Source organism: Pseudophryne corroboree, chromosome 9 (genome assembly GCF_028390025.1).
Source record: "Pseudophryne corroboree isolate aPseCor3 chromosome 9, aPseCor3.hap2, whole genome shotgun sequence".
NCBI lineage: Eukaryota > Metazoa > Chordata > Amphibia > Anura > Myobatrachidae > Pseudophryne > Pseudophryne corroboree.
Genome location: NC_086452.1, coordinates 279566639 through 279594406, shown reverse-complemented (window position 1 = coordinate 279594406; position 27768 = coordinate 279566639). Strand labels below are relative to the sequence as shown.

At 46.1% G+C, this 27768-nt stretch overlaps 1 pseudogene; it reads left to right on the top strand.

The window, feature by feature from the left end:
* Positions 1 to 24657: 24657 nt before the first annotated feature.
* Positions 24658 to 24776, top strand: LOC134962049 (5S ribosomal RNA; annotated as a pseudogene).
* Positions 24777 to 27768: the final 2992 nt, after the last annotated feature.

Genomic DNA, 27768 nt, shown 5'->3' with positions numbered 1-27768 from the left:
ATGTTCTCCCCGACGATGCATATTTCATATGCGGGAGGAAGGCGTATAAGTGGCTTGCCCTAAATTCAGAGGGATTGTGTTACATTGGAAGAGTGTTGTCAGAAGTAATGACCATAACCCATAATAAGATGAAAGACGTTCACCGCAATGCTCAAGCTCCTTACACTCACACTCACTATGAACACATCGTTAAGAGACACCTTATAGATAGGACAGAGCACGCAGCCTCTGATTTGATCCACGAATCCACCGGGATTCAATTCCTACTCGCGTTAGACATCACCCATACCACCAGAGGAATTATAAATTATAGGTATATCCACGCGCTAGCGAACCTGATAGATAATATCACCGAGATGTATGATGACACCTTCAGGTATACAGGGAGGGAGTTGCAAGCTTACAAAACGGAACTGATCCAGCACAGGATGGTTCTAAATTATATCACAGCGGTGACAGGCGGGTACTGTGTCACCTTGGCAACTCAGTATGGTGTGAAGTGCTGCACGTATATTACAAACAGCACTGACGACCCAACCGTGGTCATGGATCAAAAGATGGACGATATCTTACAGTTGAAGTGGGAGTTCCGAAGGAGACACAACCTTACCCTTACTGCTGTGAGTAATGAACTGACCGGCTGGGTCTCATGGTTGAACCCACGCAATTGGTTCTCAGGTTTAGGAGAATGGGCTCAAAATGTTATCGTAAGTGTAGGAAAGTTTCTCCTTTGTATCCTGGGAGTTGTCATAATGATTGGCTTGATATTTAGGTGTGTTCGAGTTTTAACGCGGCGCAAGCGCAGTACCAAAGTGATGAGTTTAAGGAGCAGAGGCATTGTTACAACAACTGATTTAATTTATGACCCATCAATAGAGACAATGTTGTGATAAGACGCGATTCCACGGTCTGTTTCTTTCACCCGTTTCTCCTTTGTTTTCCCTCAAGCAAAAATACATCCATTCGGAAAAGACTTTGATGAACAATACATCCATTCGGAAAAGACTTTTGATGAACAATACATCCATCCAGAAAAGACTTTGATTAACACTGATCAAAGTCAGCAAAGATACACCCATCTGGACAAGACTTCAATCAATACCCAAGAACGATTGCACAAATGTTATGTGAATGTATTTGTGATACGTGTCTTATCTTCATCTCTACAACCTTCAGGTAGTGTCACACATAGTCGATAGGTAATACCCATATATTAGCATTCACATATGGCCCCCCCTCCATGTATCATCAACTAAATGTGCACCCCATTTGTTGGAACAAGAAGCCGAAAAGAGCTCGGTAGTGTTTGTTGGCCCACTTACAGACCCTTAATACGGGATAAGAAGAATTTAATGTATACTTCGCAATACCTCGAAGCTTATCTAGAACATGTACGGCACGATGATACATGCCCCTCAGACGGATTTCATACATACATGCTTTTACTATCCCACTAGGTCATACATTTCCCACCTACACCTCTCCTCCTACCATCCAGTCATCTGTAGATATTGCATTGTATATTTTTCTGTTTAATGTTTAGATAGTGGCAGTTATTGTTGACTGCCAAAGGGTGGACTGTCAAAGTCGAAAAATATTGTACTGCATGCCCCACGTACTAACCCCATGCACATGCCCGCTGCGCATGCATTCAGTCTGCCGTGCGTGCACATATCCGCAATTTGCGTAAAGTAGCTTTCCACGGTCATGCGCCTTAGCGCGTGGTATGCGCATTTATGGTAGAGTTTGTGAACGCATAGAGGGTTATTAGAACATTACATATTTAACCCAAATAGTGTACGTTTTAGATATAGTTCCCCTAGACCGCATCAGCGAGTATCAATAGTTTAATCAGTTCCAGGACTAAGGGATTTGCCTTTGCATGATAGGAAGGGTCAGACAAAGGTTGGAAGGTGATGTCTAGTATCCAGCTGTAGGGTATTTTGAGGGTAACATTCCGGTGTTGGTTAGAGAAAGATCGCATGTTCCTGCGTATAGTTATGTGCAAAAGTAGAATATGAACATTAACTGTATTTACTGTATATTATGTATGCGGCGGGAATCCAGAGGATACCACCCACAAGAGCAGTTGGGGAAAGGCATCGCCCATCTATTCAAATCAACCTATGACCTCTTCTGTAATGTAAAGACACATCCCTGTGTCCAATGGACAATGAGATTGCAATGACCATTGTATTGTGTATACATGTTGTGTATAAAAAGCCCATTGTTGCCTGGCCGGTCAGAAGACTCTGGACGCTATCTGTATGACCAGCGGAGGACCGGCCGGGTTGAGCTTGCGAACATTCTCACGTATGTACATTCTCTGTAGCCATTTATCTGTTTAGATTTATCTTGTTAGCCTGTAGTGTATGATTTGTACTGTTTTACCTTTTGGAATAATCCACTGGGGCCTTAGAACCTTGTGGTTGCAACTACAAATCAGTGTTGTGTCTTCACTTTCCTGCAAGGGTTTTAGAGTGTATTTATCTGTATAAGGTGTATAAGTATTGATAAGGTGTACGCACTGTGGGTATTTTATACCGTCAGCGCTACTTAAGGTTTAAGGCATAACATCGTTGCAGTACTTTGCTGCTAAGGGTTTAAAGTGTAATCATATCATTGCATTGTATCATTAACAAGGTTTAAAGGTTATCAATTGTGTGTGCGCACGCTGTGTGTACTCTGTACACTCAGCGCGGCGTGTGTACGCCAAGTATGTACCACATGCGGGACTCTGTACGCAAATAGCGTACAAAGTGTGTAGCACGTGTATTCAGTCTAGCGGCCATAGCGGCTCCACGGTAATAGTGTATCTACAGGTATAGCTTTTCGGTCTAAGATAATATCGACATTATCACTTAGCTCTTTGCAAAGTGCCTACTAAAGGGCTTATTTCTACCCTATACACTTTACTATTGCCCTCACCCCAAGAAGATAAAGACACTCATGAAAGGGCTTGGGAGAATGATTTGGGGGAAATCTTAGATAACGATGTTTGACCTGACATTTATTCTAACATTGCCTCAAGTTTGATTTGTGCTCGTGTCAAAAAAAAAAATAATGCATACACATTATTTTATAGATGGTACTATGGGGGTCATTCGCTCGCTAGCTGCTTTTAGCAGCAGTGCAAACGCTAAGCCACCACCCTCTGGGAGTGTATCTTAGCTTAGCAGAAGTGCAACTGAAAGGTTAGCAGAATAGTGCTGACATTTTTCCAAGCAGTTTCAGAGTAGCTGAAGACCTACTCCTTCCTTGCGATCACTTCAGTCTGTTTAGTTCCTGTTTTGACGTCACAAACACGCCCTGCGTTCGGCCAGCCACTCCCCCGTTTCCCCAGGCACGCCTGCATTTTTACCTGACACGCCTGCGTTTTTAAGAACACTCCCGGAAAATGGTCAGTTACCTCCCAGAAACGCCCCTTTCCTGTCAATCACTCACCGATCAGCAGTGCGACTGAAAAGCGTTGCTAGACCTTGTGTGAAACTGCATAGTTTTGTGTGAAAGTACACCCCACATGCGCAGAAATGCTGATTTTTAGCCTGATCGCTGCGCTGCGAACAACGGCAGCTAGCGATCAACTCGGAATGACCCCCTATGTCCCTACTTGACTTAATAAAATGCACCTTGAGATCTCCACTCTGTGTTGGCAATGTAGCACAACCAATGGAACATTCCTTCATATTTGGTAGAACTACTTGAAATTAATCCCCCTCTGGAAAGAAATCGGGGCATTGGCTAGCTTGATCTTAGGTATTCAGGTCCCCTTTAGCCCTAAATACTTTCTACTTTCTATATGTGTTCCTGAAGCATCCTATCACAAGAATAAGTTGTTAACTCATATGGGGGGTAATTCAGACCTGATCGCTAGCTAGCATTTTTTTGCAGTGTTGCGATCAGATAGTCACCGCCTACAGGGGAGTGTATTTTAGCTTTGCAAGTGTGCGATCGCATGTGCAGCCGAGCGGTACAGTTTGTGCAGTTTCTGAGTTCCCGAGAACTTACTCAGCCGCTGCGATCACTTCAGCCTGTCCGGACGCGGAATTGACGTTAGACACCCGCCCTGCAAAAGCTTGGACATGCCTGCATTTTTCCAAACACTCCCAGAAAATGGTCAGTTTCCACCCACAAACATCTTCTTCCTGTCAATCTCCTTGCGATCGGCTGTGCGAATGGATTCTTCGTTAAACCGATCGCACAGCAACGATCCACTTTGTACCCTTACGAAGCCCATGCGCATTGCGGTGCATATGCATGCACAGTCATGGCATCACATTGGAAGACAAATGAGACACCTGTCATGGATTAGATTATGGTAAAGAATCAGTAAACAGTTAAGGACATGCGTCACAAACTGTTATGACCCGGCACTGTAAAATATGTTTTAATATCAAATTGTGTTTGTTAGCTGCTGAGTAAAAACAGCTTGCTGCGCTGCAATAATGGTAAGAACTACTAAAAGAGAAAATACTCTGCGCTCTAAAACACATTTTTAACTTCATTTTTATTAACACACTGGGATGCCAGGGATATGATTATTTGAACCACCCAAGAGAGCTCCAAACTAATCAGTTTTTACTGCATGTTTCTTAATTATTTGCAAACTAATACCTGTTGCTTAAGAACTACTAAATAGCTACTAACAGTGTTTCTTGTTGTATGTTATATGTGTTGTTTATAGTTTTTGATAAAATATTTTGTTTCATTGAGTCCCACTGAAGGTGTGTACACACGGTGAGATAAATCTGTAAGATTTTGACTATATAGTCAAAATCTTATGAAAAGTTAGTGCATTCAAGGTGTTAGGCAGCTTGCGATCCAGATTCGATCCAGATGCACGATCCCGTGGGGTCGGTATCGTAAGGGTGACTGTGTACACACGGTGAGATCTTTGCTATGCCCAATTTTCACTTGCGCTTTCCCTTGAACTCCCCAGAGCCCAGCACCACCGGTTTTGACTAACTTTTCTTGAGATATGAACTATGTGTGCTTACGATTTTGGCTTATGTGAGATTTTGGCTTAGGTGAGATGTCATTGACATGTGAGATGAACTAGATAGTACACCGATCTAGCAAGGATTGACTTGCCTGCACAGTCTATCTTTTCTTGCGATGCAAATTGGGATAGCAAGGTGACTTTCACCTTGCGATCTGCACTAACTTTTCTTGCGATTTTGATTATATAGTCAAAATTGAAAGAAACTATCTCACCGTGTAGGAGGGTAGGAGAGGTCCATGAAATTGCCAGTGCATCCACGAACGCAGCTTGTCAAGGGATGCCAGTGCATCCCTTGTCCTTGCTCCGAAGACAGGAACCTTGTGATTGTATCGAGATGCCATCAGGTCCACATCTGGAAGGCCCCACTTGTCCACGAGGAGTTGAAACACTTCTGGATGGAGGCTCCACTCTCCGGCATGTACGTCCTGATGACTGAGAAAGTTCGCTTCCCAGTTTAGGACCCCCGGAATGAACACTGCCGATATGGCTGGCAGATGGCGTTCCGCCCACTGAAGCATCCGTGGTACTTCCCTCATTGCCATGTGGCTACGAGTGCCGCCTTGATGATTGATGTACGCCACCATGGTGGCATTGTCCGACTGTACTTGAACAGGTCTGTTCTGTATTAAATGCTGGGCCAAGTTCAGAGCATTGAACACCGCCCACAGTTCCAGAATGTTTATCGGGGAGAGAGACTCCTCCTTGGTCCACCGACCCTGAAGGGAGAGTTGCTCTAACACTTCACCCCAACCCCTCAGACTGGCGTCCGTCGTCAGAAAGACCCAGTTGGAAATCCAGAAGGGACAACCCCTGCTCAATCGTTGGTCCTGAAGCCACCAGCTCAGAGACAGACGGACCTCCGTAGACAATGAGATCATTTGAGACCTGATCCGGTAAGGCAGGCCGTCCCACTTGGCAAGAATCAGCCTCTGGAGAGGGCGGGAATAGAATTGAGCGTACTCCACCATGTCGAAAGCCAACACCATGAGACCTAGCACTTGCATTGTCAAATGTATTGACACTTGCGGACGAGATAGGAAGCATTGGATCCTGTCCTGAAGCTTCAGGACTTTCTCCTGAGACAAGAACAACCGCTGGTTGTGAGTGTCCAACAACGCCCCCAGGTGCACCATGCTCTGAGCAGGGACCAGGGAGGATTTCTTCCAGTTGATGAGCCACCCATGGGCTTGCAGAAAATGGATAGTCAGATCCCGATAGCGTAGGAGAATCTCTAGGGAATTTGCCAGGATCAACAAATAGTCTAAGTACGGTAGGATCCAGACCCCTTGACTGCCGAGTACAGCCGTCATTACCGCCATGACCTTGGTGAAGTTTTGCGGAACCATGGTCAAACCAAAAGGTAACGCCCGAAATTGGTAATGGAGGTTGCCAACCGCAAACCTCAGGTACTGCTGATGCGACACTGCAATGGGAATATGCAGGTAAGCATCCTGTATGTACAGTGAGACCATATAGTCCCCAGGCTCCAAAGCCAGAACAATAGAGCGAAGAGTTTCCATATACGAAACTTGGAGACCTTCACAAATTTGTTCAAGGACTTGAGGTTGAGAATGGGCCGGGAAGACCCATTCGGTTTCGGGACTAGGAACAGTGGTGAACAGTACACCTTACCTCTCTGAGCCAGAGGCACCTGTACTACCACTCCTGTGGTCAGGAGGGAATGTACCACCAAGTGCAACGTGTTTGCTTTTGCCGGATCCAGAGGCACATCTGTCAGACAAAAGCGCTGCAGGGGACGATTCTTGAAGGGTATGGCATAACATTTAACAACAACTTCACTCGCCCAGGTATCTGAAATGGTCTTCAACCATTCCTGGGCAAAGCCTAGAAGTCAGCCCCCCACCTTGAGATCCCCCAGAGGGACGCCCGCCCCCTCATGCGGCAGGCTTGTCCGTTTTAGAAGCTGGCTGATGGGCGGCCCAGGCATGCTTTGGTCTGGGCTTGGCAGGTCTGGAAGCACAAGCTTGCTTTGGGTATGCCTGACCTTTTGCTTTTCCTGGAAGCTGAAAGGGCCGAGGGAAAGTACTTTTAGCCTTCTGAGTTGAAGGAGCCGTACTAGGTAGGCAGGCTATTCTAACAGTAGCCAGATCAGCCACAATCTTATTGAGGTCTTCTCCAAAGAGAATGTCTCTCTTGAAAGGAAGCACCTCCAGGGTTTTCATGGAATCCATATCCACCGACCAGGATCTCAACCAAAGGATACATCTGGCCAAGACGGACGTAGTAGCAGCCTGTGTCCAAGAGGGACTGTACCACCAAATAAAGAGTCTTTGCTTTCACCTGATCCGAAGGGACGTACATCAGGCAAAATCGATGAGGGGGACGTTTCTTGAAGGATACGGAGTAACCTCGAGTGACGACTTCCCATACCCAGGCATCGGAAGTGGTCTTCAACCATTCCTGGGTAAACTCGGCCCCCCCACTCTGGGATCCCCCGGAGGGAGGCCCGCCCTGTCATACAGCAGGCTTGTCAGTTTTGGGAGCCTAGACCCGTTTGGGTTTGGGCTTATTAGGTTTGGAAGTGTGAACCTGTTTTTGGTACGCCTGACCTTTTGCTTTCCCTGAAGGATGAAAGGAGCGAAAGGAAGTACTCTTAGCCTTCGGCACCGAAGGAGCAGTACTAGGAAGACATGCTGTCTTAGCAGACGCTAAGTCAGCCACTATCTTTTTGAGATCTTCTCCTTTGAAGGGGAGTACCTCCAGTGTTTTCTTAGAGTCCATGTCCACAGACCAGGACCGTAACCAGAGAATTCGGCAAGCCAAAATGGACGTAGTAGAAGCCTTGGCCGCCAGAATACTGGCATCAGAAGCCGCCTCTTTAATGTAAAGAGACGCTGTAACAATATACGACAGGCATTATCAGAAGCATTGGAAGGCAACTCCGCCTCCAGCTCCTGAGTCCATGCTTCCACAGCTTCTGCAACCCATGTCGCTGCATTAGTGGGCCTGTGCACTGCACCGTTTAGGGTGTAGATTGCCTTCAAACATCCCTCCACGCGCTTGTCCATCGGCTCTCCCAAGGACGTGACGGTAGTTACAGGCAGAGCTGAGGATACTACCAGCCGAGCCACTTGCGAATCCACTGGCGGGGGTGTTTCCCAATTTTTACTAAGCTCCGCAGCGAGGGGGTAGCAAGCCAGCATCTGCTTGTGAGGCGTGAACTTCTTTCCTCCATTTTCCCAGGACTCCTGACGTATGTCAACTAAATGTTCAGAGTGAGGTAAAACTTGTTTAACCACCTTCTGACATTTAAACCTGTCCGGTTTCTTAGGGGCTGTGTCAGGCTCCGGTTCATCATCAAATTGAAGAATGAGCCTGATAGTCTCTAACAAGTCAGGAATATCCACCTGCGAAATAACTTCCCCATCAGAAGCATCAGGATCAGAATCTGTGGGGTCCGTAAAAACGCCATCCTCATCAGACGAGGTGTCTGGGATGTTGGTGGATTGTGAGGAAGTAATTGCCTGCTTATAGGACCCCTCAGTCTTAGGCGGGCGAGGGTTAGACTTTTGAGCAGTCAGTTCAATTGCTGTCACTGATTGGACAGTTGATCTGCCCATGGCGGGTTAACCGCAGGGACCATAAGCGGTGTTACCAGCACAGGAGGTCCCATAGGGGGCTTTAGTCTAGTTACCAGCGTATTCAATAGCGTGGAGAAGGTAGCCAAAGGTGGGTCACTTTGCACCCCCTTTGCTACAGTCCCACTGAGGGGGGGGGGGGTTTAAGGAACCCTCAGAACCTGAACCCTCAGCTGCTATGTTATCCTCAATTGTGTCTGCAGCGTCAACACCACGCAATGTGGGATCAGCCCCAGCTCCGTTGCCCTTTGTAGCTGATATAATCAAAAGCTCAATGCAAGGCAACACAGTACAATATCAGCAGCACAATACCTGACAAGAACCCATGTATCAGCACAAACAGGGAATTCAAGAGGTATATGGTGACTAAAATCACAGAGAAAAATACACACTGAGTATATCCTGTGAACTGTCTATATTATGATAAACCTGACACACTTAGCTCCATCAGGTTATAGAATATAGGGATAGCAATCTGAGATACACGAAATAGAGGTCACACAGCTGCTATATGCACACACACACAGAGTAACAGTTTGTACAATGCAGAAATTATGACATGCAATAAAACTGCACTGGACTAGCAATACAGAGTAGTACTATGTATAGCTATACACTTAATAGATATAACAATGCACAGTAAAGACTGGATGTATATCACAGGGTACTTGTACTAAATAACCCTGACTAAATGCACTTTTTCTTAACTAACACTGTCAGCAGACATGTAGAATACTTAAGTCTCCTGTAAAATGCACAGCGCTGACAGGCAGACGGCTTTACAGAGGAGGATTTGCCCAAACAGTCTCAGGATCAGCTCTGCTTGCTATAATGGGACCCAAACGCTGACAGGGAGTGAGGGAGAGAGAGATATGCAGCTCCAGGTGGGAACATTTAATCTAAATGGCGCCCTGGAGCTGGGGGAGCACACGCATGCGCACTTTTGCCGAGGTATGACCTGATCGCAGCACTGCAAAAAGTTGCTAGCGAGCGATCAACTTGGAATGACCCCCTTAATCCCTAGGGTCACATATAAGCCTTATCCCCCTGCTGGAATTCACCACTGGGTACTGGGGGCTTAATAAAACGGTTTTATGAGAGAAAACCGATCTGTGCCCATGCCCTGGTGGTCTAGTGGGGTCCCTGTACTACCACAGTGTCCACGACAGCGAGCGCGACCCGCCTCCCACCGGCCTCGCGGGATCACGATTTACAGCAGGTCCCATCGAGGGGACACCTTACCTCCTCCCTGAGTGCAGCCACGCAATCTAGGAGAGCAGCGGTCGTGTGTGTGACTAACTTGGTAGAAAACCGGAGCCTCTGCTGTAGGTACCCGGCAACCAGGAAGAGGGAGTGTACAGCGCCGCTGGGGGAGGTGATGGAGCTGCAGCAGGAGATGTCTGACTTACATCTAACACAGTTAGTGTCTCTGCTGCAGCCCTTGAAGTCTTTAATATTCTTTAAAAGCTTCTCTCAGGGCTGCTGGAGCAGCCCCCCTGTTATGTGCCTGCTTACTGCATGGCACCAACTACAAAACTGAGCTCCTGTGTACGGAGGCGGGGTTATAGAAGAGGCGGCGCTAGGCATTCTGGAAACAGTCAAAGCTATGAGCCTGTTGGGGCCTCGGATCAAGATCCTACTCTACACCCCTAATGTCATTTCCTGTGGAGCCCAGTGGAGCCCGCAGTAGAAACATTACTGAATAAGAAAAAATATCAAGGACAAAATACCTCAAATAACAACACAAGGAATAATTTGATAATATTGTTATTATTATGATCTCACAATTGCCAATATTACGCACAGGATCCAGTCAATGTTGATCCTGTTGTGGGACATTAGGACTGCTTGGTTAATTATTCACAGTATGGTATCGTATGGATTGGATCCAGTATAACTGAATTCATAATAATTTATCCATATCAGATCCTATACATGGATCCTATGTGCACACTTATTGATGAGAAGGACAGTAGTAGTTAAAATATACACTGCGTCACTCTGTACCCGTTGATGCTGAGAAGAAATTATAAAAAATGCTCAAAGTTAGGTATCAGTGGACAGGTAAAGCAACGATAAATGTGCAGGTAATACATTCAGCATAAAACATAAAGCATGTGTTCATAAAACATTATGCTGATGTTAATACATAAGGAACCCTATAGGACAGAAATGCATTGTCACTGGAAAATAGCAATAATAGCTCATCTGTATTTTTCCAAAGCTGTAAGTACCTATTACTTGAATAGCAAGTGTAAATCATATAATGAATTGGAAGAATTACACCGGTTGCTGCCCAGGTCCCTGGGCAGGCTGAGAGTTTTGTAAATCAGTGCGGGTATCCTGATGTAAGAAGGAGAAGGTCCATCCCAGTAGAAAAAAAGGAAGACGCGTTTCACCCATTTAGCCGGGTTTGTTCACTTCCTTGTGTTGTTATTTGAGGTATTCAAATTGAGGTAAGCAACTTTTTGAAGCCGTGCAAACGCATAGTCGCCGCCCACTGGGGATTGTATTTAGCTTTGCAAGTGTGCGAATGCGCGTGCAGCTGAGCACTTCAAAAACAGTGTGTGCAGTTTCTGAGTAGGTTTGGACTTACTCAGCCTATGCGGTCACTTCAGCCTGTCCGGGCCCGGAATTGATGTTAGACACCTGCCCTGCAAACGCTTGGACACGACTGTGTTTTTCCATACACTCCCAGAAAACAGTCAATTGACACCCACAATCGCCCTCTTCCTGTCAATCTCCTTGCGATTGGCTGTGCAAATGGATTTGTACCTGTACGACGTGCCTGCGCACTGCGGAGCACACGCATGCACAGTTTTGCCGAGGTATGACCTGATTGCAGCACTGCAAAAAGTTGCTAGCGAGCGATCAACTTGGAATGACCCCCTTAATCCCTACGGTCACAGACCACAGCAATATGTGCCGACGTAAGTACATGTGCTTACAGGGGCGTAGGGAGGAAGGTTCCGGTGGAGCGCAAGCTCCAGGGCGCTGGAAACTTCAGAGGGCGCCTGGGAGCGGCGCCGACCCGGCAGCATGACGCTTCCTCTCCCCCTCCCCTGTCAAAGTGCAGTGTGTTTGTTCGCGCCACGGACCTAAAAGGGGGCGATGCTACACAGGAAAATGGGTGGCGCTACACGGGACCAGGCTGCAGTCTGCAACCCAGGAGTATGACATGCTGCAGATCCTGCCTGCCAGATTTCCTTAGGTAAGTGGGTGGAGATTGATTGAGTGAAACAGTGTGTATACAGTATCTGTACTGTATATGTATGTGTGACTGGGTATGTGTGTAATATATGTACAGTATGTACTGTATGTGTGTGTATGTATGACTGCTGCATAATGTATGCAAGCGTCACTGGTACAGGGGGCATTACGTGTAAGCGTCACTGGTACAGGGGGCATTTCGTGTAAGCATCAATGGTACATGGGGCGTTATGTGTGTAAGCGTCACTGCTACGGGGGGGTTACGTGTAAGTGTCACTGCTACAGGGGACTTTATGTGTAAGCGTCACCGGTACAGGGGGTGTTACATGTATAAGCATCACTGGTACAGGGGGCATTACGTGTGTAAGCATCACTGCTAAAGGGGGCGTTACGCGTACAAGCGTCACTGCTACAAGGGGCATTACACTGGTACAGGGGGCGTTACGTGTAAGCATCACTGCTACAGAGGGGGCGTTACATGTGTAAGTGTCTGCTACAGGGGGGCATTACGTGTAAGCGTCACTGGTACAGGGGGCATTACGTGTGTAAGCATCACTGGTACAGGGGGCTTTATGAGTAAGCGTCACTGATACAGGGGGTGTTACATGTGTAAGCGTCACTGCCACAGGGGTCATGCGTGTAAGCGTAACTGGCACAAGGGGCATTATGTGTAAGCATCTCTGCTACAGAGGGTGTTACATGTGTAAGCATCACTGCTACAGGGGGCATTACATGTAAGCGTCACTGGTATAGGGGGCATTACGTGTGTAAATATCACTGCTACAGGGTGCGTTACGTGTGTAAGAGTCATTGCTGCAGGGGGCGTTACGTGTGTAAGCGTCACATGTACAGGGGGCGTTACGTGTGTAAGCGTCACTACTACAGCGGGCATTATGAATACTACAGGGCAGGGGCGGATCCAGAACAAAATGACAGGGGGGGCACCACGATAGGGAAAGGCAAGCGGGCGGGCATGGGGGGGGGGGGTTGGTCTTTGGATGTGTAGCTGCAGGATTTACAATGTACAATGACTTCCGCAAGGCACCCTCTGCTACATAAACCCCAAAGCAACACCCTGTATTTTTTGCATGAAGCATACAGAAATTATCAGACAAGGCCATCACCCGGTCTTATAGGCCCTACACACTGGGCGATATCAAAGATATGAACAATCTCGTTCATTAATGAACGAGATACCGTTCATATCTTTGAGTGTGGAGGCACCAGTGATGAACTCGTTCATTGCTGGTGCCCCGTTGGCTGTGCATGCAGGCCAATATGGACGATCTCGTCCATATTTGCTTGCACTTCTATGGAGCCGAGTGACGGGGGAAGTGAAGAAACTTCACTCCCCCGTCACTGCCCCCCCGCCGTTGGGTCGCCCGTCGGCCGTATCTACTGTCGGGCAGCTCGGCGGCGGATTGATAAATGTGTAGGGCCCTTTATTGTAGAGGGGCCAACACCACGCCTAGGGTGAGCGCAATCATATGTCCCAACCTGTTGTGGAACTACAAATCACAGCCAGAAGTTTGCATTATCCATGCTGGGATAAGTAGTTCCACAGACTGGGATAACCCTCAAACAAAATTGTGACTGTCTCTCACCTTAAACTCGCGGCTGTGCTGGGGAGTATACTCCAGGGTCCAGAGGGAATGCAGGATCGTGGCCCAGTGCTCTGTCACCTCCTTGCGGTCCTGGCCGTGATGTTAGTGAAGCAGGTGTTGCCGTGGCCGGACCTGCCGAGCACCCTGGGGCTAGGAGGGGGGAGCTGCAGAGAGGCCGGCTGGCTGTGGGCCGGGGAGCACTTGGGTGAAGGCAGCCCGAACAGCTTCTTCCCCGCTGCTTCTCGTCGGGGCAGCGATGGAGACACGAGCTACGCTAAGCTCCACCTTCTGCTCCGGAGGCACCGCACAGAGATACAGCTGGGCGGTGAAAGGTATTAACCTGGGCTGGCGGCTTTATTGGGCTGGCGGCTTTATTGGGCAGGCGGGCGGTGAGCGGCCAGCGGCGGGTGGTAGTGAGCGGCTGCCAGAAGGCATCAGAGTGACGCTGATTTCAGCAGCGCCCTCACAGGTCCGGCGCTCAATGCGGCTGCGTAGTCGTATGCATCGGGCCGGGCCTGGTAACGCGCTGCTAGTGTAGCCCTGCTGAGCCTCCTGCCGGCATGTACACCATAGCGTTCCTTGCAGCTAGTGATCCTAAATGACAGGGGGGGCACGTGCCTGGGTGCCCCGCCCTGGATCCGCCACTGCTACAGGGGGCATTGTGTATAATCGGCATTACTACAGGGTTCATTGTGTGTACAAGTGGTGTCAAAGTCGAAAAATATTGCAGTACACACATCATGTACAAACTACACACAGATGGCCTCCGTGCGCGTACTTGCTCTCCTGTGCGTGCGCATATATTCGCAATTTGCGTATGGTCACTCCTGCGGTCCTGCGCATTAGCGCGTGGTATGAGTATTTACGGTAGAGTTTGTGAACGCATGGAAGGCTATCAAAATACATTACATATTTAATCCAAATAGTGCACAATGTACACATAGCCTCCCTGCACCACATCAGAAAGTAACAACAGTTTGAATGGTTTCAGAACAAAGGGATTCACCTTTACAGAATAGGAGGGGACAGAACAAGGTTACAAGGTGGTGTTTGGTATCCAGCTGTAGGGTATTTTAAAGGGAAACATTCCGGTGTTGGTTTGAGGAAGATCGCACGTTCCTGCGGATAGTTATGTGCAGGAGCAGAATATAGATATAAACTGTATTTACTGTACATTATGTATGCGGCGGGAATCCAGAGGAGACCACCCACAAGAGCAGTGAAAATAGACATCGCCCACCTATTCAAACAGACCTATGACCTCTCCTGTACTGTAAATGACCATCCCTGTGTCCAATGGACAAAGAGATTACAGTATCCATTGTGTTATGTTTTGGATGAAGTGAATAAAGAGAGCCTGCAGCAGGCCTGGTCAGACACAAGGCTCAGAACGTTATTTATCAGATGACTGAGGACCAGACTGGGTAGCGCAAGTGAATCCACTCACATATGTGACATTGACTGTAGCCATTTACTCTGTTATATTATATTGTATTATTTTGCAATAATACGCTGTGGTGTCGGAACCCAGCGGTTTAATTACAATCTGGTGTCGTGTCTTCATTGCCCTGCTAAGGGTTTAAGTGTATTATCATTGCATTGCTGTAAAAGGTTTAAAGTGTATCTCTGGGTGTGTACGCGCTGTGAGTACTTTGTACCGTCAGCGCGGCGTTTGTACGCTAAGTTCGTACACAGCACTGGACTTTGTACTCTAATAGCGTACAAAGTACGTAGAGCGTGTATTAAGTACAGCGGCCACAGCGGCTCCATGGTAAAGTGTATTTAAGGTGTGTTTAAGGTATAGCTTTCATTCCTGTATATAAATCAGCATTATCAATTGGGGGCTCCTCCGGTTTTCCACATTCTTACTACCTAACAGGTCACAGCAGACTTTATCTATCAGCAAAGGGTGGACAGGACAGTATCCTACGTAACCCTTTCGTGGTCGTTGGAGACACTGAAAACCCTACTTGTATGCTGATTAGATGGCGTCTGCTCTATACGGTTTGTAGAGGTGCTGGTAGAACCCGTAGTACAACAGGAAAAAAGCTATTTAAAATCTGTGAAAAAATTTTTGGCGGCCAAAAGCATACACAAAAGGGCACCCATACTTTGCATACTCTCTCACATTGTTGCCATAACATTCAGATTGCTAGATTCATTTAGACCTGTGTGAAACCGGAGATATTTGTTGCTATATAGTTAAAACTAAAATTAATGTTTAAGGAAGTAAGTGTAAAGTGCGACCAAAAGCGTCGGCAAGGTTTATTATGTGTGAAAAAAATGGATCACACACGGAGGCTTTTTGCAATGAATGGGTATGTATGACTGATAAAGATAGGGTACCATTCCCTCGGGTGGGCAGCTTTGAACCAGAGGTATTACAGAACTTAAGGATAAGGATATGTCTGATAAAATCCAAGAAACAAAGGATTAGACATACAGATTGTTTAAATTTATGGCAACAGGCGGGAGATGTGCAAAGGGAATTAGCTCACGCAGCAGGTTCCAAACCTAGCGGGAAACCAATGGCGACCGCACCACCACCACCATATATTGTGGGGGAGAAAGTGGCTACAGACAATGGTACATTGGTACAGGATAGGAGAGTAATTGATAAATGTACTAACGCTAACCCTTGCCAGTTGTATCCCATTTTAAATTTTCCCCAGGATTGTCTCCATGTAGAATCCTCGGGGTACCTGTGAAAAAAATTATACTCACATAATCTAGTGTATCTTCTGTTCTTTGTATAATCCACGTACTTGGCAAAAAAACAAACCGGAAACCCGACCACGCACTGAAAGGGGCCCCATGTTTACACATGGGACCCCTTTCCCCGACTGCCAGGACCCCCCCTGACTCCTGTCAAAGAGGGTCCCTTCAGCCAATCAGGGAGCGCCACGTCGTGGCACTCTCCTGATTGGCTGTGCGCTCCTGTAGTGTCAGTGAGGCTGCACACGGCAGAGATACAATGTAGCACCTATGCGCTCCATTGTATCCAATGGTGGGAACTTTGCGGTCAGCGGTTGACCGAAAGTAACCTCACCGCTGACCGCAAAGTTCCCACAATTGGATACAATGGAGCGCATAGGCGCTACATTGTATCTCTGCCGTGTGCAGCCTCACTGACACTACAGGAGCGCACAGCCAATCAGGGGAGTGCCACGACGTGGTGCTCCCTGATTGGCTGAAGGGACCCTCTTTGACAGGAGTCAGGGGGGGTCCTGGCAGTCGGGGAAAGGGGTCCCATGTGTAAACATGGGGCCCCTTTCAGTGCGTGGTCGGGTTTCCGGTTTGTTTTTTTGCCAAGTACGTGGATTATACAAAGAACAGAAGATACACTGGATTTTGTGAGTATAATTTTTTTCACAGGTACCCCGAGGATTCTACATGGAGAAGAGGACCGACCCTCGTGTGAACATAGGTAAGTATGTATGTATGGAGGTTTGCATGTATGTAATAAACTTTTACTGTCATGGTGTGTGTGTCCAGTTTTTTGTTGGGTATTTTTTTAGTAGTAGTACTACAGGTACCAGCGGGCCCGGTTTTCCACTGCATGCTGGTACTTGTAGATCTCCAAGTACCAGCTTGCGGGGGAGGATTGCTGGGACTTGTAGTACTGCTACTAAAAACAATATTCTGATTTTTTACACTTGGCTATCAGCCCCCCATCCGCCGCCCTTGGATGGAGGGACAGCCTCGGGCTTCACCCCTGGCCCTTGGGTGGCTGGAGGGGGGCTCCCCCTTGATTTAAGGGGTTCCCACTCCTCCAGGGTACCCCGGCCAGGGGTGACTAGTTGGGGATGTAATGCCAGGGCCGCCAGGAGCACAATAAAAGTGTCCACCGGCTGTGGCATTATGTACCTGGCTAGTGGAGCCCGGTGCTGGTTCAAAAAATATGGGGGACCCCTACGCTTTTTGTCCCCCGTATTTTTTGCACCAGGACCAGGCGCAGAGCCCGGTGCTGGTTGATGAAATATGGGGGAACCCCTGTAATTCCCCCCCCCCCTATTTTGACAACCAGGACCGGCTCAAAGAGCCCGAGGCTGGTTTTCCTTAGGAGGGGGGACCCCACGCATTTTTTTTCTTACATTTAACACTTTCCCACCCTTTACCACTGATAAACATGCACGGATCTCACGGATCCGTGCATGCCTATTAGAACACAGTAAAAAAAAGCAGGTCTATTTGAAAACTGCTTTTTTTTACGATTTGTATTTATTCACGGCAGTGTTTGGCTATTGCCGGCAGTGTTTGTGAAATACAAACTTTAGTAAATTACTGAGTTCTAGCAAATAACAGGCGTATTTGACCGATGGTGTATTCATTCGTAATTTTTTTCTTTGACTTCAACAAAAATACGAATGCCCTCATCACTGCCGTGATTTGAGTTTAGTAAATTCCCGAGATGACACTTTGAAGAGAAAACACCATCTCGGTCAAAATCGGGAGCTTAGTAAATATACCCCTATGTGTTTGTGTGTATATAGGGGAGGGCGCTGTGATGTGAGCTTTCTCCGGGAGCCATGGCTCCACCTCTGTGTCCTTATCACTTCCTCCCTTAGCCAGCAGCAAAATGAGAGGAAAAGCTCATAACTGAGGGATGAATCATATAGGGGATACGGTCGTTAGGTCGACAATCATTAGGTCGACCACTGAAGGTCAACATAGGCATTAGGTCAATATGTACTAGGTCGACATGAGCATTATGTCGACGCGTACTAGGCGTAATAGCAAAAATTTGAATATATGTTTTTTCCTTCCCACTAACAAGGGTTACTCACTGTCCAATTTTGTTTATTTCTCTATATATAAGTTATCATATCCTACACCACCTGTGCCCGATCGCCCTGTGTTTTGTTACAAGTACTCTTTACTGTTGAAAAAACAGTCTCTGATTGGTTGGCACGGTCTCTATTCTAATCTTTAACTTTTCTAACCTCCTCCCATCCCTAGATCCTTTTAGCAGCTAACATTTCACTCTATTTGCTTGCATCTGCCTTTACCTATACTTAGACTAAGTGTAAATTGTTTAAGAATATTACAACATTTTCACTTAAAACGGAGCTATCAAAATGTCAAAATTTGGAGAATTTCGGTGATCCCTTCTCTGAAACATATGGACAATCCCCTTCCAGCTTAGACTGGAGGATCACCTTCTCTAGATTACAAAAAAGCCTGCAGAGAAGAACACGGCTATAATGGGATGTTACCACGCTAGAAAATTATATCAAGCATAAGATTGTACCCCGGGATTGAGACCGAAAGTATTCCCTTCCTTTCCGCTCGCAACTGAAAACCTGAAGACTCCCACGAATTATTACATCTCCTGGTCAAACATGACACCCTACTTATAGATCAGGTGGAAAAAGAAATAGATGAACTTGGTAAAAATTTGGAAACTTGGGAAAAGGACTTATCTTTCCAGACAGCCTTTGAGAAACATAAAAAAGAAATTGGACTATATGAACAAACAATAGTGGATCGCAAGCGCAACCAATTTATTAGGGACAAACGTGATTTTGTACGAGGTGACATTTTCAGGTGGAATCCCATACCCTCCAATAGGAATCGAAAACAGAGGGAAGATCCAACCTTCTCCGAATTTGAGTCTTCCACAAGTGGAGACTCGGCCAGTGAGACCTTTGAAAACACCAAGTATAACCAAGAAGAAGTTGAAGAGTTCTCTCCACGTTTTTTAGGCCAGGGCTCAAGACCAAGAGGACGGATCAGAAACCAAGGAAAACTAGGCGAGGGGGAAAGAAGAAACGACAGACGCAATCAAGATTGGGACACACCAAGGACCGCTCGATACCCTGCTCATCAGAGGAAAACGGTACGGTAGTCTCTGATAACCCCTCACAATTACAGGTCATCAGTCTGTCTGACAGGTCTCTCTCCCCTGTCCATATGGAGGTACTCGCCAAAGGTCTTTTCTTCTCACCCTCTAGATCCTTCAATAGATTCTCCTGGGAGAAAGATCTGAGACTGTTTGGAAGGAAGCATCTCCCAAAGAAATTTTTCGACAAGCAACAACCCAGACAAGATAGCGCTTGCAGCTCAGAATTGTCTGTAGATAATCTTTACGCTATCCAAGCACTAGAAGAACTCCAAACTGAATCTAATATGGAAGAGACAACCTCCTACCGACCCAAATGTAAACCCAAATCTTCCTTTTTTCCTCCGGATAATACCAGTCCAGAGATCAAGGTCTTTTTGAACAGGGTGTCTAAAGAATTTGATGAGATCTATGTTCAAACCAAAACTGGCCTCCAACACTTTCCTAAGAATCTCAAATTTGGAGAGAGACTAGCCCTACAAGAAATGGGAACCTGGCGCGATGTAATTATAAAACCATCTGATAAAAGTGGCAACATCGTTCTTTGGCCACAACAAATGTACATCACTGAAGCACATCGACAGCTCCTTAATCCCTCATGCTATAAGAAGCTTCTCAATGATCCAACTACCATGTTTCTGAATGCTTACAATACCCTGCTACAAGAAGCCGCTGCACAAGGCACCATCACCAAACAGGAATTACTATATCTCACTGTCCAAAATCCGAAAAAACTCCTACTTTCTATCTTTTGCCCAAGATCCATAAAAATGCTCACCATCCACCTGGCAGTCCGATAATGTCAGGCAACAATGGGCTTCTAGAGCAACCAAGCCGATTTCTGGACCTACATTTGCACGAATTCGTCCTTGATTTACCATCTTACCTACAAGATACGTCTGATTTGCTGCGTAAAATCCATGATGTCCATTTTGAGAATGATTTCCTCCTAGTGACTTTAGACGTAGAGGCGCTCTACACTAGCATTAATCACCATCAAGGCCTCACAGCAGCCAAATTTTATCTGGATCAAGGAGGCACCAATGATTTCTCAGACTTTCTTCAAAAGCTGCTCAACTTTGTTCTTTCCAAAAATTACTTTGTTTTCCAAGACCAATTTTTCCTGCAAGTAAGAGGAACTGCAATGGGTACGGCATGTGCACCCACCTATGCGAACCTCTTTTTGGGGTGGTGGGAGCACTTCTATGTTTTCAATACCATTAATGAAAAATACACCGCACATGTAACATTGTGGCTGAGGTATATCGACGACATTTTCATTATCTGGAATGGTGAAAGAGACCTTCTCATGGGTTTCATTAAAATTCTCAATACAAATTATCTTAACATCACACTGACACACTTTATCAGCTCTGAGATGGTCCCTTTTCTGGATCTTAATATCTACAAATCCAACACAGGTTTTTTAGAAACTGAATTATACCGTAAGGAGACTGCAACTAACAGTCTCCTTTACCAAACAAGCTCACATTTCCCTCCTACTGTTGAAAACATCCCCAAAGGGGAATACCTGCGGCTGAGACGCAACTGTTCGGAGGACCAAGTCTTCAAAACTAAGAGCCGAGAACTTACAAATCGCCTTCTAGCCAGGGGCTACAGCAAACGCTCACTGAAACGGGCATACACAGCTACCGCAGCAGTTAAGAGGGATAGTCTAATTTTCGGGAAGAAAACAGAAGTCACAAAGCAGGATGACTTTATTCGATTTATAGGTACCTTCTGTCCTGAATGGAAAATCTTGAAAGGTGCCATAACCAAACATCTTCCCATTCTGCAATTGGATCCAGACTGAGCTCCTTTTTTCAATTCCCCATTACAGATGAGCTGGCGCTGATCTAAGAACATGAAAGATCAGCTAGTGCGCAGTCACCTTGTCACATCCATTCCCAAAAAACCATCCATTTCTGGCTCCTTCCCTTGCGAACAATGGCCCTCTTTCCGAGTTATTCGCTCGTTATTTTTTTCTCTCAACGGAGCGATTAGTCGCTAATGCGCATGCGCAATGTCCGCAGTGCGACTGCGCCAAGTAAATTTGCTATGCAGTTAGGTATTTTACTCACGGCATTACGAGGTTTTTTCTTCGTTCTGGTGATCGTAATGTGATTGACAGGAAGTGGGTGTTTCTGGGCGGAAACTGGTCGTTTTATGGGTGTGTGCGAAAAAACGCTACCGTTTCTGGGATAAACGCGGGAGTGGCCGGAGAAACGGAGGAGTGTCTGGGCGAACGCTGGGTGTGTTTGTGACGTCAAGCCAGGAACGACAAGCACTGAACTGATCGCAGATGCCGAGTAAGTGTGGAGCTACTCAGAAACTGCTAAGAAGTGTCTAATCTCAATTTTGCTAATCTTTCATTCGCAATTTTGATAAGCTAAGATTCACTCCCAGTAGGCGGCGGCTTAGCGTGTGCAAAGCTGCTAAAAGCAGCTTGTGAGCGAACAACTCGGAATGAGGGCCAATGTAAATCATGCCCACAGATCCTGCAAACTAACACCGTCGTCGATAGATATGGCCAATCAATCGAATTACAACACTTTTTTAACTGTAATACTCAGGCTGTGATTTATTGCATAACCTGTGGGTGTAATCTTAAATACATTGGTATGACCACTCGCAAATTGAAAGAGAGGGTGCTGGAACATATGGGTAACATCCGCAATGCCTCCAAAGACCTTGCACGGATGAAGCAGCTCACCTCAGTCGCCAGGCATTTTCATTTTCATCACAAAGGATCTATCAAAGAATTTAAGACCTTTGGCCTGGATCGCGTTCATCTGGGCATACGAGGAGGGGATATAACCAAAGAACTTTATAAGAAAGAGAGTGAGTGGATCTTTCGCCTGAACAGTCTGAAGCCTTTTGGTCTTAATGAAACCCTAAATTATGCAGTTTTCCTGTGATCTTTCTCATTTTCTATTCCTGTAAATATATTTACTTCAGTTCCTTTTATCCCACGTTTCATCACACTTTTCACAATATTTTTTAACTTGCTTCCCCATTTTTGCATCTACGTAATTAAGGCACCCTATCCTACATATCTCATCTACAACATTTATTGTGATTATATCCTGGCCCAGTCCTGATTCACCTCCCCATCTTTGAACTTTTTTCCCTCTACACATCATATCCCAATTTTTCACCTCCATAACCCCCTTTTTTCCCCCACCTGTTTTCCTCTCACTCCTTTCCCTTCCTTTCTCTTCACCCCCCACCACAGGATGCACTTATCTGCAGACTAGTGATGCCCTTTTCCCTTTCCACCCATAACTCCATCATTCATATCCCATGTCCATTTTTCCTCTCCCTGTCATCATCCCTTCTCCATCCCCGTCCCAACTTTCCCTCCTTTGTTGTCTTTCCCACTCTCTCCTTTCCCCTCTTTTTCTGTAACACTTCTCACTCATTTTCCACACAATTCCCATTCTATTAATCTTACCCCCACCTTGACAGTCCCATTCACCATTGATAAATACAACTCATTTTTCACTGTTCCCTCCATCACCCCTTCTTTCCTTTTTCCCCCTTTCCCAGTCAGCTTATCTCAGTCAGCCCATCCCGCTGTCTTCGTCCTTTCTGTTTACACACACCATTTCACCGCCCACATCTTTCCTAGGCACACCTATCCCCTTTACCTCTCCTCTTTCCCACTTGTCTGTGTCCATCCGTCTCTTTCCTCCACTGACACCCTCTCCCCCATTCACATTATTAGCCACTATGGTCCCCACACCGATTCACACCATCAATCTAATTTTTATTAATGCCGTGTTATACACACCTCATTACATCTGTTTCTGTTTGCAAACCTATTTTTTATCATTAATTTTATTTAATAATTTTCTTCCTCCTTCTCTTATTGTTTCCACCTTTTTTTGCCCATACTCATATGTAGCCATCTCTCAACCAAGATGGCGCCATTAGCCTTTTATGATACCTATTTATTCATTCCGCCCATATACTATGCTAATAGGTTTATCATGCCTCCAGCGGTTTCTCTTATAGTCTCAATGAGTGCTTATTTGTTGTACCCACACCCCCAGTACTTAATCTAATGCCGTCCCATCCCCCCACTATCCAGGCCTATAGGTCCGTGATTGTTGTCTGGGACTCGCCCTTATCAGCAACTTATTTTCCCATTACCAATATGGCGGCCACAATCTCGCGAGATTTTGCTCTCCTATCTTGCCTCTGCAAACATAGCTCCTAGCAACCGCGGACGCTAGCGACGATCTAGCGCCCGCCCTCACGTCTACGTTACTGGTTGATTCCATTTCTCAGCTGCTTTAAAAACCCGCCCCCCCACCTGACCATACGGAACCCGGAAGTGAACAAGCCCTACGGGCGAAGCGCGTTTTCTGCGGGGGATGGTCCGCTCACACAGTCCTCTAATGGCACCGTCCCTGTACCTGAGGAAAATTTCACCTGCTCACCTGGCTCTCTGGAGAGATTGGAGATTCGTAAGCCCCCTCTATCTTGTGGTCATGTTCCACAAATAGCAACACTTTAATTAAGGAAATTGTTTAACCCTATTTGTATCCATCATATATCATTGTGATTTGTGTGTATAGGGGCTTCTCTCTAATATGGGCCAAAATCTCAGTTTTTAAACAGAGCATTAGTCCCTATACCATATATATTTCTCATAATTATCGGTAGATAACATGGCATCAAAATCATTATAGATAGATGATTCTATTCCTAACACAGGCAATCCTTTCTGCATCATACCCACATTTATATTGGGACAAACATTTTTTGTTTATACTCATTGTCTGATTGTTGTACACCCTTCAACCGTGCAATCAATTTATAGGCACTATACTGTTGCGTATCTCAAATATTCTATATCTACTCATGGTGTTTAAGGCATGCTCTCCCTGATGCTGTGAGAACCTGTTCAGAGTTTGAATTCTGTTATTTATAACTATATTTTGTTATCATACATGGTGATATGCCTCCTTCTGAATAATATTCTCCTCTGTGAGATATAACATATTTTTCAGTTACACTAGAATAAAGGATGAGACGCCAGGGAGTCCTTCCCTATACCAATAGGACTTTCAGTCCCTTGTGATAATATTTTTTTGTGGCCGTCGAGCCGGCCTGTTACCTTGTTGAAGCAATCAGCTCATCACATCAGTCCCTTCTTTGAGGAAACTTCCTATCCTATATTTCTCTATTCACTCATTTTCGTGGACTCTCATCCACGATTCTCGGAGCATTGTACCACATTTGTGGGAATCTCTGAACCGTATCTAACGTGGAAAGCAGATCCACATATTTTCACCCCTTTTTATTCAGTCATTTTTCTCTCCTGTATCTTTTACTAAACTCATACTCCTCAATTTCTTATATAGGTGCACTCTCATTGGTGTACACATAAATCTCTACTACCATACCACGCTGCCAGCGCCCGATCTCGTCCGATCTTGGAAGCTAAACAGCGTTTGGCCGGGTTAGTATCATGAGAGGAGACTGCCTGCGAATACCTGGTGTTGTAGAGCAGGAATTAATTTCCTTTTCATGTGATATGAGACACCAACAGCAGTATCACCACTTATCTGGTATTTCTCTATTACTGTGTCCATATTCTTGATTGCAGTTTGATGCCTCTAATTCTGTCTATAAAAATGGTATTTGTACTTAATTCACGTATTCAATCCATAGTGTGGTGACCATTGATTACCATTCTACCTAATTTAAGTTATTTCACTTTCCCATAAAATTCTGTTTTTGACCACCCCCCGGTCCCATCAATACAGAAACCCTGTACTGGTCAGGGGAAATGGGGGTATGACAATCCAGTGTCTACAACCTTTCCGAACACTCTTTGTAATAAAGAGACCAGAACATTTTAACATTTCCCACAAATCTTTATTATTTCTCTAACGTCCTAAGTGGATGCTGGGGACTCCGTAAGGACCATGGGGAACAGCGGCTCCGCAGGAGACTGGGCACAAAAGTAAAGCTTTAGAACTACCTGGTGTGCACTGGCTCCTCCCCCTATGACCCTCCTCCAAGCCCCAGTTAGATTTTTGTGCCCGAACGAGAAGGGTGCACACTAGGTGGCTCTCCTGAGCTGCTTAGTGAAAAGTTTAGTTTTAAGCGAACTCACCTGCGTGCAGAGTGGATTGGGCTTCTTAGGCTACTGGACATTAGCTCCAGAGGGACGATCACAGGCCCAGCCATGGATGGGTCCCAGAGCCGCGCCGCCGGCCCCCTTACAGAGCCAGAAGACAGAAGAGGTCCGGAAAATCGGCGGCAGAAGACGTCCTGTCTTCAACAAGGTAGCGCACAGCACTGCAGCTGTGCGCCATTGCTCTCAGCACACTTCACACTCCGGTCACTGAGGGTGCAGGGCGCTGGGGGGGGGGCGCCCTGAGACGCAATAAAAACACCTTGGATGGCAAAAAATGCATCACATATAGCTCCTGGGCTATATGGATGCATTTAACCCCTGCCAGAATACAGGTTGAGTATCCCATATCCAAATATCCGAAATACGGAATATTCCGAAATACGGACTTTTTTGAGCGAGAGTGAGATAGTGAAACTTTTGTTTTCTGATGGCTCAATGTACACAAACTTTGTTTAATACACACAGTTATTAAAAATATTGTATTAAATGACCTTCAGACTGTGTATATAAGGTGTATATGAAACATAAATGAATTGTGTGAATGTAGACACACTTTGTTTAATGCACAAAGTTATAAAAAAATATTGGCTAAAATTACCTTCAGGCTGTGTGTATAAGGTGCATATAAAACATAAATGCATTCTGTGCTTAGATTTAGGTCCCATTGCCATGATATCTCATTATGGTATGCAATTATTCCAAAATACGGAAAAATCCGATATCCAAAATACCTCTGGTCCCAAGCATTTTGGATAAGGGATACTCAACCTGTACATAGAAAAACGGGAGATAAGGCCGCCGATAAGGGGGCGGAGCCTATCTCCTCAGCACACTGGCGCCATTTTCCCTCACAGCTCCGTTGGAGGGAAGCTCCCTGGCTCTCCCTTGCAGTCACTACACTACAGAAAGGGTTAAAAAAGAGAGGGGGGGCACTAATTACGCGCAGTATTAAAGATACAGCAGCTATAAGGGGAAAAACACTTATATAAGGTTATCCCTGTATATATATAGCGCTCTGGTGTGTGCTGGCAAACTCTCCCTCTGTCTCCCCAAAGGGCTAGTGGGGTCCTGTCCTCTATCAGAGCATTCCCTGTGTGTGTGCTGTATGTCGGTACGTTTGTGTCGACATGTATGAGGAGAAAAATGATGTGGAGACGGAGCAGATTGCCTGTAATAGTGATGTCACCCCCTAGGGGGTCGACACCTGAGTGGATGAACTGTTGGAAGGAATTACGTGACAGTGTCAGCTCTGTATAAAAGACAGTGGTTGACATGAGACAGCCGGCTACTCAGCTTGTGCCTGTCCAGACGTCTCATAGGCCGTCAGGGGCTCTAAAGCGCCCGTTACCTCAGATGGCAGATATAGACGCCGACACGGATACTGACTCCAGTGTCGACGGTGAAGAGATAAATGTGACTTCCAGTAGGGCCACACGTTACATGATTGAGGCAATGAAAAATGTTTTACACATTTCTGATAATACGAGTACCACCAAAAAGGGGTATTATGTTCGGTGAGGAAAAACTACCTGTAGTTTTCCTGAATCTGAGAAATTAAATGAGGTGTGTGATGATGCGTGGGTTTCCCCCGATAACAACTGATAATTTCTAAAATGTTATTGGCATTATATCCTTTCCCGCCAGAGGTTAGGGTGCGTTGGGAAACACCCCCTAGGGTGGATAAAGCGCTCACACGCTTGTAAGGGCTCTACCCTCTCCTGAGATGGCCGCCCTTAAGGATCCTGCTGATAGAAAGCAGGAGGGTATCCTAAAATGTATTTACACACATACTGGTGTTATACTGCGACCAGCAATCGCCTCAGCCTGGATGTGCAGTGCTGGGTTGGCGTGGTCGGATTCCCTGACTGAAAATATTGATACCCTAGATAGGGACAGTATATTTTTGCCTATAGAGCATTTGAAAGATGCATTTCTATATATGCGTGATGCACAGCGGAATATTTGCCGACTGGCATCAAGTCTAAGTGCGTTGTCCATTTCTACCAGTAGAGGGTTATGGACACGACAGTGGTCAGGTGATGCGGATTTCAAACGGCATTTGGAAGTATTGCCTTATTAAGGGGAGGAGTTATTTGGGGTCGGTCTTTCAGACCTGGTGGCCACGGCAACAGCTGGGAAATCCACGTTTGTACCCCAGGTCGCCTCTCAACATGAGAAGACGCCGTATTATCAGGCGCAGTCTTTTCGTGGACAAGCGGGCAAAAGGTTCCTCATTTCTGCCCCGTGACAGAGGGAGAGGAAAAAGGCTGCAGAAATCAGGCAGTTCCCAGGACCAGAAACCCTCTCCCGCCTCTGCCAAGCCCTCAGTATGACGCTGGGGCTTTACAAGCAGAATC